The 17,325-nt window shown below is 37.3% G+C and overlaps 1 protein-coding gene and 1 pseudogene across 1 annotated transcript in view; one reads left to right on the top strand and one right to left on the bottom strand.

The window, feature by feature from the left end:
* The window catches only part of CCDC102B (coiled-coil domain containing 102B), a 171,012-nt gene that overhangs the window by 137,259 nt on the left and 16,428 nt on the right, over positions 1–17,325 (bottom strand). The gene's annotated exons all lie outside the window — the stretch shown is intronic.
* On the top strand, positions 10,521–10,637 carry LOC112481327 (annotated as a pseudogene).

The following is a 17,325-nucleotide window of genomic DNA, read 5'->3' as shown; positions in this document are numbered from 1 at the left end:
TAAAAATGTTCTTGCCAAACTCATTACTTGAGTTCTTAATCATAAAACAATATTGCATCTATAATTACAGAGCTAAAAACCATTGTAATAACTTCCTGACAGTTAATAAGCTTATAGAAATAAATAACAAAGGGAGCATAACGGGAGACACCATAACCCCAAACAACGAGAAACGGATCATAGTGGAGGTAGCAGCTGGTTTGCCAACTACAGACAGGCTCCAAGTTCAGAGTCAGTAGCGTGGAGGGTACACCCTGGGAGGCAAGGGTACAGCAGAACACAATGCCACGTAGCAGGCTGGAAGTCTGTCCATGCACATTTCACCCCATTTTCATTTAAGGTAAATAGACAGCATGGCATTTTAACTTCTGGCCAAAATAAAATAAAAGTTGCTTTGCTAAAGAAAATAACACATTGCAAGGGTCATATGAAAGCAACCCACGTTTTGGGTTGGGTTCACTAAAGTAAAATCCAACCCATTCTGGCAACTGAATGTTCCTAGCTTAACTGCTTGCATATCGGTCATTAATTCTCAGGGAATTAGATCAAGCGATGAATCCTTCCGGTGTCGAAAGAACTTTCAATCAACCCTACCATTCCAATGAGAGAGAAGGCAGGAAAACAAATTTGCATACACAATAGTAGAGGGAATCCTCACCAATTAACTAAAATAATTTCACTTTCATGCATCATGGTGAGTGGGATATCAAAGATCTCTAGACACACGAAGAACTAAGAATGTTAAAAGAAAGTGGCTAAGATAAAGAAACAATGTCTGATAAAAAAACTAATAAAAAATGGAAAAACGGTACAATTTAAGGTAGAAAAGAGAACGTTATTTTAAAAACTGTAACAAACTATCTTCAGGAAAAGTGAATATATATTGCATTCATAAATGAAGGACAGAGCAGTTTCAAAATTTTAATGAATAATAAAGGATAAGCTTCTAGAAAACTTGTAAAAATGTGTCTAGTCATCCTTCCTTTAGAAAAATTTACAGAAAGGTTGGAAGACAGCATTGGACGTTGGAGGATCCAAAAGCTCCGTCTTTCTGGTCCTTGTTCTCTCTACACACTCACCCTGTTGGACAGCTCACATGTACACATGAGACTGCAAATAATTAAAAGGCTGATAATCTCCATACGTCTAGCTCCATCCTCTACTTCCCCCCACGAACTTCAGACCCGCATTCCGACTGCCTACTTACCACCTCCGCAGGCATCCAGAACAACACGCCGAAAAGACAAGGTAAGAACTTCCCTCTCAGACCTGCTTTGCTGACAGTCTTTGCCATCTCGAGAAATATCAACTCCATCCTTCCTTCTGCTCAGGCCGAATATACTGGATTTATTCTTACTCCTTTCCCTCTCTCTGACATGCCACATCTGGACTAAAAAACTCATCAACTTAGCCTTCGAAACATATGATCAATCCAACCACTGCCCCTCTACCTACGCCACTGCGCCCCTGATCAAAACTCAGCGTGGTCTCTCCTGTCGGTTATTTTAATAGCCGCCACACTTTCTGTTTCTCCACTTGGCTCTGTACTCTCTTTCTCAGGACAGTTACCAAATAAGGCTTTTTAAAAAGCAATTCAGATCATCTAGGTCTGATCCTCTAATCCTTCCAATGGCTTCCCAAGCCACTCAGAGTATAAGTCAAAGTCCTCCTTATCCGCTTGGTCCTATAACCCCTCGGTGCTCGTCTCCTACTTCTACCCCTTATTCTATCTACCCCAGCCACTCCGGCCTTCTCACTGTTCCTATACCTCCGGGCAGGTAAGCACACACACAAAAAAAAAAACAGAAAAGAAAAAAAAAGAAATATTGTACAGCTAAGGTCTTTAAAGCAATATAACTGGGAAAAGATGATGAACAGGTTAATGAAACAACTGTATTCCATCCTATTAAAAGTTGAATAATTTTGATCATCTTAAAATTATACTTTGGACTCAAAATCACCTTCGTTTTGCCATTTACCTCCTCAATGTTAGGTTTAGATTATTGGAGTTATAACTAAAATCTATTTAGCATATGAAAAGTTGAAAGCCGTGGGCAGTTAGATGCTAAAGATTATTAATTTAGCAGAATTATAAATGTCATCTACAAATGATATACACACTAGTTAAATTGAAAGTGACAGAAAAAGGAGGTACCTGACAAAGCGAATGAGTCAGCATTAGAAAGCATTTTCCAAGTTCATGTCCTTTTATTTAATACTTATTCAAGTATAGTCTCTTCTAAGACTGCTTTCCCCTGAAATTGCACCATAAATCTAAAATCCTTCTTTAAAATTACTCTTTTCATACTGCAGCAGTTTTGAAAGGTTAAACTAGGCAACTTGTCACATCTCTGACTTCAGGAATATCTGCCATAATTTGCTTCTGGAAAATTAGCAACGCTATATGTAAATATTTATTCTCCTGCATTCGGATTAGCATGGAGTGAAAAAATTTTCTGAAGATAAAGTCTAGAAAACAAAAATATTGTGTAATGTCAAAATATTTTCTTACTTATTCAGATCATGTAGGAAAAGAAAAGTTTCATTTGCAAACAGTACAAAAGTATAATTTAACACACCTTGTTATTTTTACTTTGCCTCACATCTCATCCTTCAGAGAAACCTAACATGATTAGTTATTGCTGATTCCAAAGATCAGGTCTTTGTGAAGCATTGTGTTAAATATTTGTGGCAATATTAACAATACAGCGTAATTCAATCTCTCCTGAGCACAAAACCCACCATTTCTTCCATTATTCTCCACTAATGATATTGCAGCTTCCTTCGTGGAGAAATGGAAGCTATGCAGAGAAGAGATCATCAACTTCTTGGAACAAAGTCTGCACGTCTTCAGGCATCTACACAAATCTTTCCTTCGTCGTCTTGTTTATGCTCCTAAATATCCTTCTAAAAGTCAAAGGCAACCATTCCACTCGTGGTTAGGATTTGGCCCCTTTGGGATTCTCAGCAAACTCATTCTAAGAACTGTTCCTCTCCTGCGTCTTCAAGATCTTTAGGTTTCTCCAGCATCAACATTTACTTGCCCCGTACTTTCCACTGCGGAGTTGGGGAGTAAGCTATGAGCTGAGAGATCAAGGGTAGACGACCCTCTTCTTTTTCTTTTTTTTTTTTTTTCCAGTACTAGAGTTCGTATTCCAGATTTTGTTTTCCTCTTACTATCAAGCACCTTGAAAGGGTTGCTTCATTACCTTCTCCACATGCTCTCTCTCCTCTCTCTCACTCCACCACGGGCTTCCACTACCCGCTCTGCCGAAACTTCCCAGCACACAGTCTTCAGCGTGGCCCTGGCGTGAATCCTCGGCAGACTCTGACACTGTCGACAAGGCCCTTGTTCAAATGCTCTCTTCCTCGGATGGGAAGAAAGGTTTTCCTGCACCTTTCCTTCCTAACCATTCTGACGTTCATGCAGCTCCCGTTCGCTTTCAGTACTCACTGCCTGAGGCTAACCCTCCAAGTCCTCTTTTGTTTCATTCAATACGCCGACCATGGGTGATCCCAGCTCTTTGTTCAGATTTCTCTTGCACTCATAAATCCAAAATCCTACCAAGCATTTCTACCTCAAACTCAACGTATTGAGAATTGAATTAATCGTCTTTTCCCCTCAAATTTCTCTTCCCCATGCTATGCCCTCTTGGTGAATGACCGCCCGACAGATCAAGTCAGAAATCTGTACCTTCTTTGTTCGAACCTCCCTAGAGTCCCCATGCATTAATCAGCAAGCACCGACATTCCATTAATCACCAAGCATCACCATTTCTTTCACTTGTATATTTTTCAGCTCTCACATCTCTCCACATCCCCCACCAAGTGTAGGACACCTGGTCATTTCTTTCTGGAATACCATGACAGCCTCATAATGGTTTTTCTCATCACCTGCATCCCCCAAATCTCTTTTTCACACTGAAGTTTGAGTCATTTTAAAATTGTAATCAGATTAATTGTAACCCTAGTCAACACCCTTCAGTGGCTCTTCCCGTTGCCTCCATGTTCATGCGTACGTTTACAATTTGGGTCTGGGGATAAGTATTGAATATTGATTAGTACAGAGTGTAGAACCAAGTGTTTAACAGGCAGGTTCTGGCAGCCATACCACATTCTTATGAAAGGTAAGACACGTAAGAAGGAAATGTGCCCAAACAGAATGACACCCAAACACAGTGGGCCTACAGATAGCTAACATAAGGGTAAGGTTCCAAATAATTTGAATTAACTATAAGTGTCTCCAAATTTTCATCCCTTATATCATAGCACCAAACATTTTAACCAAAATTTTTTAAAATAAACTTTACTGATTCCTCACTCAGCCTTAGAGAATAGTAGTAAAGACACTGATGAATGTTTAACAAATACAAATTTTACTGTATCCTTTAAGTCATAATAAAAACGCTGAATAACTGACCTTAGTGGCATTTAAACTTCTTTGCGCCCATGATGATGTATCTCTTACAGTTTTAAAGTTTACCTTAAAATAGTATATATATTTAGACTTAAGAAAATAAAATTTCCGGTGAATTTTAAGTATTGGAACTTTCACTAAAATGGTTGTATCACACTTTACAGTAGGCAATGATATCTAAAAGCCATAGAAATGTGATATTCACTATCGTCTATTCAAAAATTATATTGTTAATTTTATTTCTTGAATTTTAGTTCTATTCCACCTCTTCTAGATCATCATACTGTAACATATGTTGATATTTGAAAGTGTTTTTTACTCTACAATATGCAATAAAAATGTGTATATAAAGCATGTGTGTATATATTATGACTGTAAGGCTTCAAATATTAAAAAGTTTCTTTTGCATTGAATTATCTTCACAATATTACTGGAATGTGGTTGCTTAAAAATGAGACAAGATAGCATATATTGTGATAACTATTAAATTAAACTAATCATTTGCTGGAAATGTATCTCTTAATGATTTGAATAGATACATTTTTTTCTATTAGTTTGTGTATCCATGGATGAAATTACTTATTGATAGAATGAAATAGGAATTATCTTTAGTTTTATTTATCCTTTTTTAAATATAGGTACTGAGAAACTCAATCGCACATTGATAAAAATGGAAGATCTTTTGTTATAACAGAGTCATCATTTGTGTTGTTTTTAATATCTTTCTAAATATATGGCAAGACCACATTTTGTTCTTATATCAAAATTAATATTTTTTATCTATAAACTGACTAATCTATTTGGTCCTATTCCAGTATTCTTATGAAAAAAAAAGTAGAGACACCAAAGGTTTTGTGACCCATTAATTAGTTGGTTTCTCAAGACCAATATTTCAAAATATTTCTGTTTATATTCCTGACTTTTTCCTACTCTGGCAAAACATTCTAAAATAACATCGAGGATGGGAGATAAGCATGCCTTTCATCTGAGAAGTGTATGGTGGGTATTATGGGAAAAGAGACCTTGCTTGCACAGGACTCCCCGTAGGCTGATCAACTTTTGAAGATCATGTATAGAAAGAAGTTGGGATTCTAGAGATGAAAACCATGTCACTATCCCGGTTAGCTCTGGAAATGGTGGGATGATGGCAGTAGTGTGGTGGTGGTAATTATTTCATTGTCTGCAAATCTCTCTGAGAAAACGGGCAGAGCAATGAGAATAACAAAATCAAAAACCTATGAATATCTACAGTAAATTCATGTGCCATGTTTTCCCTATAAACCCTAATAGACAGATGGATTAGGACAATCTACTCACAGCTTCAACAACTGCAAACCATCAGCACCTGTTTGAGAAAATTAAAGGAACCTGCCCTGAGAATAGGAGAACCCCAAAATTGACCACAGACGTTCCCTGAAAGTGGGTCAAGTCAATGTGAACCTAGGGGAGTTGTACATGTTCTGACTGGTAAGTGAACCCAAAAGGCCCATAGTAAAGTCTGAAGAACCAGAAATTCTGCATCCTATACACTCTTAAAAAATAACAGGCAAAACTTCCTTCGAAAACACGCCTTAACCTGAGATGGAAATGCTGAGAACAGAATTCATACTGAGAAGAAGAACAGCAATTAAAGCAGGGGAAAAAAAAAAAACATTGAGGAAGAGAGCCAGGTTTTGTGAAGGACAAGGCCATAATTTAGGGCACTTTCCAAAAATATTAAAAGTAGTGAGCTCTAGAGCAGTGATGCTAGAAAACATCTCTTGATCCACCACTTTCCATTATAAGTACAAGAAAACTAAATCTAGGTAAGAATGAGCAACGGAAAAAGATCATAGTTGAATTATATATAATGTTGTTATAAGGACAAAAGAATAAGGACCAAGAATAATGTTCTTACAGACAATGAAAGTATGCTACAGATAATGAGAACATTCTAGAAATACATATCCACTAGAGAAAGGGAAAATCGCATTTTTTCAATGTGACCTAAACAAAGGAATGAAATTATAAATAATATGAAAGAGCAATACAACTGAGAATTAGCAAAACCTAAAAATGTTATAGACACAAGAAAGAATTAGATATAAAAGAAAATTCATTTCAGAAGAAATTAGAAGGCCCACAAGAGCAAATAAATGCAACAGATAATGCCTTAAGAGATAAGGTCAAGAGAAAAAAGATGCTAACATCCGAAAGTAATAAAAAATTGAAAAGAACATCAGAAACTGTGACAAACAAGGGAGAGTGACAAAGAAGATTCAATATATTTATAAATTTACTAAATTTACCAATTCTTTCCATTAAAATGGCTGAGAAAAAATGAGTATCCCCACAGCAATGTACATATCTATGCACAGGTTGTGGTCCTGAGGTGTTTACCATGATAAGAACCCAGGACTCTATGAAGAGTTTTATTCCAAGTGTAAAAAAAAAAAAGGATAATCTGGTATATCTTGTCATACCACAGAGTAAAGAAACTATAAGAGATTGCTATGTTTGTAGCAAATGTTCTCAGAAGCCAATATCTGCCCTCTAACTATGGTACTTTCTGAATATCAGTAAAGACAATCACTGCAGTAGATTAAAGCACATCCAATAAGTTTAAGCTCATGAATTCATAATGATAGTAAGAAAAACTAATTTGATTAACACTGGGGAATGCTAGTGATCCAACACATTATTTTATAAATTGGCAAAGAATCTCGGAAGCTAAGCAGGGTCGGGCCTGGTTAGTACTTGGATGGGAGACCACGTAGGAGACCAGGTGCTGTAGGCGTAAAATAAATTTAAAAATAAATAAATAAATTGGCAAAGAAAGGATGTAAGGTAGTGAGAGGCTGACTTTTTTCTTCTATTTGTGCTTGTGGGGGTGCAGATCAATATGAATGGTAGTTCATCAAGAGTTATATTGAGTCATAAAAATATAAATTTAAACACGAAAGATAACACATCCCTATTGTGTCTATTGAAAATTACTCTAAAGATCATTCGAATACCATCACTCTGTGATACTACTGAGTCTACCAACTGCATGAGAGTGCAGGTTCAGGACTTGCTTCAATAATATGAGCGTATACCCTGCAGCTGACAATGGACTTCCATCCACAGAGCTACTCGAAAGCCAAGGGGAAGCCAATTAGACTCTTGAATTATAATTTATTATTCTTAACAGATTTATCCACAAGGATATCACAGTGGACACCAGAGAATTAATCATGACTTGTAGAGAACGTTCATCTGAGAAATTTAATTTGTATTTCAGCAAGAAGTTAACTAGCATATATTTTGAATAAAAATAAAACATTCAAGAAGAAAATAACAATAAATACAGTTCCTTATGTGAGTGTTTATCAATCAATATCACATACATTTAGAGAGAATGTTTATACAGGAAAAAGTTAATTTATACAATGACTGACAAACGGGGAAATCAATCACTTTCCTTTATTCCATTTGTAATCTGGAAATACTGCTTTTTTTCTCCCCTTAACTTTTGAATTAACCACATTAAGAACTTCGGATACTAAATCACAACAACGACAAAATTTTATTTCTTAGTCAGAGGCTCCGAACAAAATTTCTAGCATTTTATAAAAGGATAACAGGACAGAGGTCTGAAGGATACTGGAAAAAGATCAGGAAAGCTATGTTCTAGAGTTGGATTTGCTAAAGACATTCTTTTCAGTGACTTTACTTCCCATAAAAGGAGGAAGATAGGTGAGATTTTTACTCTGAGTAACACTCCAGTGTGGCTATTATTTGAAAGTGAGACACTGAAATTGTGTACCACTTGATGAATTAGCAAAAGGAAGAATAATGAACAGCCTAGAAACCATATAAAAATAAAATGTCACACAAGAGAGTAAGGCCCTTTGTTCTTTCAATTCGGAAGGAAAGAAAAGATCTTTAATAAAAATATAATTATTTTAAAACAAGGTATCATGACAGCAAAACATTCACAAAATATACGTAAAATATGTTCTAAATAAAAATGAACTGTTTATTTAAAAGTCATATTTAAAGGGAAACAAGATGGAAAACCACATTTCTAATAAATGATTAACGATATTGACTGCAAGCCAAGATGGAAGAACAGAGGCCAAATTTGCCAACCTGAAACCACTAAAAAGCAGGACAAAATATAGGAAAGAATTGTTATAAAGACGTTGAATATCAGGCAATCCCTGAGAAATGGGAAACAAACAAAAATAGCCTAAAATTGCCCAGCTTACTGTCTGGAGGGAGTTTTCAGTTCGCAGAGTCAGGAGAGGAAGCAAGGGAGAGCCTGGTGGCGTCCTTGAGTGGAGGAGGCAGAACTGGGAGTGACAGGAACTTAGCATGGGCAAGAGTACCAGAGAGGAGGGAACTGAGCAGAGCAGACCCCTGGGTTCTGCAGCGCATCACCAGGGTGGTCTCAGAGCACGCCTGGGAAGAAACACTCCCAAAAGGATTAAAAGAAATAACCCCAGGGGCTCAAAAAAGACCAGGAACAATAGTTCCTGCTCACGAATGCAGAACTAGAAAACCCCGTAATACACAGCTCATCAGGCAAAGGGCTCAGAATGATTTTGCCTGAGTAGGAAAAACAGTTCTAAACTATGTGCTGTTCTGGTCTCACGTAATAAGGCATAAAAGCTTCAAGACACAAAGGACTGAAATGTCTCCAAGTAACAGAACAAAGCTGGAGAATAATTATAAAATACGGGAATATTCAGCACCCAATGAGGTAAAATTCCTAATGACAGAAGTCCAATCAAAAATTACGTGTCATGCAAACAAATAAGAACACATGGTCCATAATGAGGAGACAATTCAATCAATTGAAACTGGCCCAGAAATAACAGAGGTGACAGAATCAGAAGTGACTAAGGACTGAATGTCCCCTCAGCCTGAACAACTTGCGAAAGCTTTACTTGTGCGTAGGCTCTTCACTTTGATTTTCTTTGAATGTTTACTTTGAAAAAACAAAGAAACAAACTCGTAATTGCAAATCCTTTCTCTACTCTACTGAGGTATAAATTTTCTCCCAGCTTTTTGCTTTTTTTAATTCTTAATTTTTTTAAATTTTTCAATTAAAGTTGGCATATAATATTATATTAGTCTCAGGGGTACAACGTAGTGATTAGACATTTATGTAATTTATGAAGTGATCACCCCAATAAATCTAGTACCTATCTGACACCACGCATAGTTATTACAATACCTGCATTTATTTATTTTATTTTTCAATTATAGTTGACATTCAGTATTATTTTATATTAGTTTCAGGTGAAGGGCATAGTGTTTAGACATTTACATAATTTATGAATTGATGCCCTTGATTTGGAGTACTCACCTGGCAATATAGTTATGACAAAATTATTGACGATATTCGCTATGCTTTATTTTATATCCCCATGACTATTTCATAACTATCAATTTGTACTACTTATCCCTTCTCTTTCTTCAAGCAACCCACAACCCCCTCTCATCTGGCAACTATCAGTTTGTTCTCCCAACCTCTTGAGTTTTATAACCCAGGGCGTCTTTCTCTAGGACCTAGTGACCATCTCTTTGAAATGTAAACCTTGAAGGAGATTGCACCCTTATCATCAGTCTCCAGGAGGGTAAGAACCTAAAACGGTGTCACTTAGCAAACACTGATAATCTGACCTTAGAGAAGAGCAGTTAAAAGCTCAGGAATAATCAAGGTTCTGGATATATCCCACTGATCACACCTCCTCTCCCAAAGTCTTCTAAGTACTTCTCCTTCAGCTCTAAGGACTACGATGGGTGCCAATTAGCAAAGGGGGGACAACTTCAAGAGGCTTAATATACTTGTAATTGGACTCCTGACAAAGGGGTGGACAAATATTTGAAAAAAAAGAATGACTAAAATTGTTCCAAATTGAATCAAAACTATAAACACACAGATACAAGAAATTCAACAAACCCCAAGTGCAAAGATAATAAAGATCATATCAACGCACATCAAACTCAAATTGCTCAAAGCCAGTAATGAAAAAAAAGACTTTTTAAAAATCATTTATAAGATTTTTTTTTTTTTTGGTATTTTTTCTGGCTTACTGAGACATAATTAATGTATAAGATTGTATAAGTTTCAGTCTATGCCACGCCACCCTGAACAAGCCCGATCCCGTCTGATCTCGGAAGCTAAGCAGGGTCGGGACTGATTAGTATTTGATGGGAGATCACCTAGGAAGACCAGGTGCTGTAGGCGTAAAAAATAAAAAATAAGGGATTGTAAACTGACAAGGTCCTTACAATCTGTGAGGTCAATCAAGGGTTGACTCCCCTAAAAAACAAAACAAAACAGATTGTGTAAGTTTAAGGTGTACAATGTGATGATTCAATACATGTATATACTGTGAAATGTTTACCACAACAAGGTAAGCTAATGCATCATTCTTCTCATGAAATTACCATGTTGGCTTTATCGTTGTTATACCAAGAACGTAAAAACTCCACTCTCTTGAGTACACAATACAGCATCGTGAACCAGTTGCCATTCTGTCCTCTGTGTGGCTGCACCATGCTGCATTCTTGCTGGCAATGAATGAGAGTTCCTGTGCTCCACATCCTCACCAGCATTTGGTGGTGTCCGTGTTCTGGATTCTGGCCATTCTAATAAGCATGCGTTCGTATCTCATTGCATTAATTTACATTTTCCTGATGAAATAGAATGTGTGGGACATCTTTTTCCTAGGTTGATTCGCCATCTGTCCGTCTTCTCGAGTGAGGTGTCTATTCAGAGCACTGGCCCAATTTTAAATCTGGTTGCTTATGCTCTTGTTGCTGAGCTTTAAGGGTTCTTTGCATACTTTGGGTAACAGTCCTTTATCAGATGCGTCTTTTGCAGATATTTCTCCCAGTCTGTGGCTTGTCCTCTCATTCTCTTGGCATTGCCTTGGCAGAGAAGTGTGTGATTTTAATAAAGTCCAGCTTGTTATTTCACTCGTGTGTTGTGGCTTTGGTGTTCTATCGGAAAAAGTCTTATCGTACCCAAAGGCATCTAGGTTTTCTCCTATGTTATCTTCTGGGAGTTTTATAGTTTTCAGTTTTACAATTAGGTCTGTGATCTATTCCAAAAGTTAATTTTTGGAAAGGGTATAAGGTCTGTGTCTAAATTCATCTTTTTGCAGTCGGATGTCCAGTTGTCCCAGCCTCATTTGTTGAAAAGACCGTTTTGGCTCCATTATATCGCTTTTGCTCCTTGGTCAAAGATCAGTCGACTATATTTAGGTGGGTCTATTTCTGGGCTCTCTGTTCTGTTCTGTTCTGATCTATTTGTCTGTTCTTTCACCAGTACCACACCGTCTGGATTACTGTAGCTTTCTAGTAAATCTTGAAGTCCGTAATGTTAGTCCTCCAACTTTGTTCTTGCCCTTCAATATTACGTTGGCTATCCTAGTCTTTTGCTTCTCTGTCTGCTGATATCCACAAAATAGCTTGCTGGGATTTTGATTTGAATTGCATTGAACCTATAGATCGAATTAGGAAGAATTGATGTCTTAAGAATAATGAGTTTTCCTATCCAGGAATAGAAGCATCTTCAAGATATATTTTTGAATACGATGCTATTTTAATTATTGCTTCTAAGCGCTTTAAACTTCACAGAATATCTTTCTCTAAGCTCACACACACACACACACACACACACACACACAAAGTACTTTAGCTCACAAAAAAAAAGTGATATTATAGAACATGAAAGTTCTTCAGGGGAAAATGTGTTTTAGATTTTTACTTTTAGATAAATAGAGTTTTTAAAGGATTAACATGGTTTAATTCTTAATTAAATATTGCCTAAAGCTGCACATAATTATGGTAGTATAAAACTAGGAAAAATCATGTTGGAATACATTTGATTGAAGCTAAAGTATGTATTTAACTTCACCAAGTAAAAAATTATGCCGACTTTAGTAATAAGAAAAGAAGATCTTACATTTCTGCAAATCCTTAGAAATTTAAATGTCTTTCTTTATTTTCTGACTTAGTCCTTCTCTATTAAAGATTAGATAGTGACCTTTCAAAACCAAAGTATTCATTTAAGGAAAATAATATTTGAAAATGTTTACCTCTTGCTTCAGATATACACAAAACAGCTAAATGTTAATATTTTTCTTATAGGAAAGAGAAAATCATTCTAATATTTTTACCCAAATAAGGTTTTCATTTAAAAAAAAAAATGTTTATGTTCTTTATTGAGTTGTGACAGAAATAGCTGGTAGGATAGCAGATGACAGAAACTCTATTCAAAAACCTACAAAAATTGAAAGAAGCCAGTCATTAAATTTCGCTAATGTGAAATGTCCAGAATAGGCAAATCAATAGTATTAAATTAGATTAGTGATTACCTTAAGCTGTGGGGATTGGAGGGAAATGAGAAGTGAACGCTAACATATCCAGAGTTTCTTTCTGGACTGATGGGATGTTTTACAGTTGATAGTGGTGATGGTTGCACAACTGTGACTATATTAAAAAACCACTGAGTTGTGCTCTTTAAATGGATTAATTGTATAGCATGTGAATTAAATCTCAGTAAAGCCGTTAAAATGTGTAAACAGCAAAGATTATTTCAATCAAAAGAATTACGGCAATTATGCATTCTAATTTAATTTTAAATCTCCAAGAGCTTCTGTTAGGAGCATTCTGAATCAAACAATCTGAAGCATAAATGAGCTTTCACCTTTTAATTTGGATCATCGGCACCCCTATTTTAGGAAGAATAAAAAAGTCGACTCACTTCTCTCTGTAGATCATAACTGAACACTGAGATTGTAATTCAAAGTGAATTTGAAATTTTCTCACTTCCTAAAGTCTCCCTTTCTCTGTCAATATTAAAACGGCTTATGATTTAAGTTTAATTAAGTGCATATGATGCTATTCACTTTTTATATAAATAAGTTACTCTTGGAAACACTCCATCTTATATAATTTTTCACTGATTTGGTGACTTGAAATTTATTAATGCATGCCTACCCTCCCTAACATATGGCGTTCTTGAAATCTTTGGAGATTGAAGCCTGACCTGTACAAATCTTTCCCAGAGCCAAAGAGCTGACAAAACCACTTTTCTTCTTTGAGACTTTGTGCCTTTTTGTGTAAATAATGCAATATCTTAGAATCAGCAAAAGCCATCTGTAGAGAACAATGAAAAAATAGGCCAAAAGTTAGGAGTCTCATCCTCCAGCAACTTTCCTTCCCTTGCCCTGAGACATTCATTCATCATCCACCTTCATTAAGCCCATTTGCAAATATCTACTGCATCAGACCCTGGATTATGGAGGAGGTCTCTGCTCTTCGCTCTCGAGGTGATGACTTCAGGGGCAGAGACAGAAAGCAAACAAGCACTTGTAGTGGCGCCCTAACAGCGTCCTGCCAGGATGCCCAGGGCTGTGAAGAAGAGCGCCACCTGGCGGAACCAGATGGAGCGAAGGGGAGGCAGGGGAACAGGAGAAGGTTTGGGTTTTGTGAAGCCTGAAATTTCTACAATCTGGAGACAAAGCAAAATTGGGAACGAAAATAAATATTCACTTAGAATGCGGAATCACAAGAATTCACAAATTTTAGAATGCTGTAAAATGCCATAAAAATCACAAAATTCTAAAAATAGAAATTAATAGCAATAACTAGTAAGTAATAACTAAAAATTAGGTTTTTCCTGGATTTTTTACTGTATATTAATTTTAGCATGATAGTAACTTTGTCATATCATTTTCATGGAAAGGGTTTAGCATTTCGCCCAGAATAGTTGATTTTTTTTTTTTTTTAATGAAATTGGGATAAATAAGCCCACAACATAATACACGGGCCTATTGGCAGTTTGGAATATTCGCTCTGTGAAGTTTCTTCCCCACAAATATAGGTATTCTAAAAAAATATCGAATATGCTTCTGAGGCAAGAATTTCCGTATTGACTAGGTATACACATAAACAAATCCAAAACTATATTCCACTGCGTACAAACTGTACGTACCCTCAACTCAACTGGGCAAGACTCCGAATGTTCCCACAGCTACTCCGTGTCCAACAGAGAAGAGGACAAGAGTACTGGAGAGGAAGTAGAGAGGTTTAAACAAGCGCGTCTCAATGACCTTACTTTTGCATATTACACCAAAACACATGGCCATGTTTACATCTTGCAAGGATGGAATGGGCCAAGGTCCAGGAACAGGCCCATGCGAGGTGGGTCCCAGAGCTCAAACTTCCTCAGTTTCCCCGTAGACCCACCTCTGTGAGGAGGATCACGGCCCTGCTCCTCCACAGAACGTCACGTGTTTGACTCCACAACCCAAGTCACAAATATCAAGTGCCTTCTTTTAGCACGATCTTTTTTTCCATAATACATTAAAAAATTATTTTAAGTCAATCTACCAATCAATATGAAAAGGCAAATACAATAAAGATTTCATTTCATAATTGATGTTACTAACTAGGCGTACACATAGCTATTTCCGTGCCAAAAATACAACTGGCAAAAGAAGAAAAAAGCCAAGATTTGCAGTGAGTAGATTTGAATCAAGTCTCAGATAGATAGATAGACACATAGAGGATGGATGAATAGATGAATAGATGAATAGATAGATAGATAGATAGATAGATAGATAGATAGATAGATAGATAGAAAATTGATAGACAGACAGACAGACAGATGATAGAGATATCCACCATAAAGAACTGGCTCGCATGATCACGGAGGCTGACCAGGATCTACAGTCTGGAAACTGAAAACCCAGGAGGTCCAGTGGTGGAAGCTCTAATTCAAGTTAAAAGGCCCGAAAACCAGAAGAGCTGCTGGTGTTAACTCCAGTCTAAGTCCAACAGAGTCAAGATCCAGGAAGAGCTGATGTTCCAGTTCAAGTCCAAAGGAAGAAAAAATCTGATGTCCAAGCTCAAAGACAGTCAGACAGGAGGAATCCCCTCTTACCTGTGTGAGAGTCAGGGATTTTGTTCTATTTATGCCTTCAACTGCTTATACGAGGCCCATGCACACATGGAAGGGCAATCTGCTTTACTCAGTCTACCAATTCAAATATTAATCTCATCCAAAAACACGCTCCCAGACACACCCAGAATAGCACTTAACCAAATATTTGGGCACCCCATGGCCCAGTCAAGTTGATACATAATATTAATGATCACAATTGGTTTGGGGAGCTCCATGATCTCCCTATGCAGCTCTGCTATCTGATGCTTTAGAGCAGTCAATCTCAATTTTAGGTGCACCTCAGAATAATGAGCTTCTAAAAACACAGTTCTATGAGAAGCACCCCTAATCAATTGAATAAAAATCTCCAAAGAGAGACCTGGATTTATATATATATATGTTTTATATACATACACACATATATTATATATATGAAACTATATATATGTGTTTTATACATATACACATATATATTATATATCTGAAATAGTTCAGGTGAATCCACTGTTTTCTGCTAATTCAGCACGACTGCGCTGAAGAGTCATTGACTATTTCATTGACTATAACATTCAGGTTATTCATGTGAGAGTCCACCGGCACCTCGTTTTGTGTACATTAGAAGACATTAAAGTGCACACAGAATTATACCTTCCATTGGCTTTGATCATAACTGCAGAACTCTATTACAAAGGAAAAGTGCCTTGGGTGGCAATTATACATTCTAAAACGCATTTCAACGAATACTTTCTGTTCCAGTATGTCATCTGTGCCTCTTCAAGCCTCCCATATGATCCTTGTCAAAATACCAGCTACATGAGCCTTCTGTCTTTATGATTTCTCAACTCTCCTGAAAACTACTGATGCTAATTAGGACGCGTCACAGCCCGAGAGGTGTCGGTGATACCCTGAGTCCCCACCACATCCATCGCCCCTTCTCATGAGAGCAGCTAAGCTGAGTTCCTCCCACATAACTTGCCATACTTTGAGCTGCCATCCTCAGCACGACCCGAGTGTGACTCGCTCAACTGTTGCTGTCCGGACGGTGGCCATGGAGCCATGAAAGAATCTAAGGGAGGAACTGTTTGGCAGGGGGTGGGAATTAAAGGAGACTGAAAACCACACTAAAACCTGCACATAGATGTTTACAGCAACCTTATTCATAAGTGTCAAAACTTAGAAGCAACCATGATATCCTTCAGTAGATGGCTAAACAAACTGTCATACATCCGGGAAATGGAATATTATTTAACAGTAAAAAGAATAAGCTATCCAGCCATGACAAAGCATGGAGGAAACTCAAATGCACATTACCAAGGGAAAGAAGCCAATGTGAAAAGGCCACACACTGTATGACTCCAACTATATCACATTCTGGAAAAGGAAAATCTATGGCGACAGTAAAAAGACCAGTGGTTGCCGGGGGTTGGGGGGCAAGGAGGGATGAAAAGGCACAGCACGGAGAACTTTTAGGACAGTGAAAATATTATATATGTTAACATGATAATGAATACACATCACTACACCTTTGTCCAAACCCAGAATGTACAACGCCAAGAGTTACTGAGGTAAATGATGGCCTTTGGGTGAGTCAGTGTAGGTTCGTCCTCAGTAAAAAATATACCATCCTGCGGAGGGATGCTGGTAATGGACGAGGCTCATAAGCAGAGGGGTGGGAGGAACGTGGGAGAACCCCATGACGGAGGACTGCATGGAGGCTCCTCAAAACACTAAAAATATCACGTGATCCAACAGGTCTTACTTCTGCATATACATCCAAAATAATTAAAATCAGGATCCTCAAGAGATGTCCGCATTCCCATGTTCACCGCAGCATTGTTCACAATAAACGAGATATGGAAACCACCCAAATGTCCACTGACAGGTGAATGGAATATCACTCAGACTTAAAAGGAAGGAAATCCTGCCACTTGCAACGACACCGATGACCTTAGAAGACATTATGCTAAGTGAAATAAAT

This window comes from Pteropus alecto, unplaced genomic scaffold (genome assembly GCF_000325575.1).
Source record: "Pteropus alecto unplaced genomic scaffold, ASM32557v1 scaffold14, whole genome shotgun sequence".
In the NCBI taxonomy this organism is placed as follows: Eukaryota; Metazoa; Chordata; class Mammalia; order Chiroptera; family Pteropodidae; genus Pteropus; species Pteropus alecto.
This window is presented reverse-complemented; position numbering and strand designations above follow the sequence as displayed.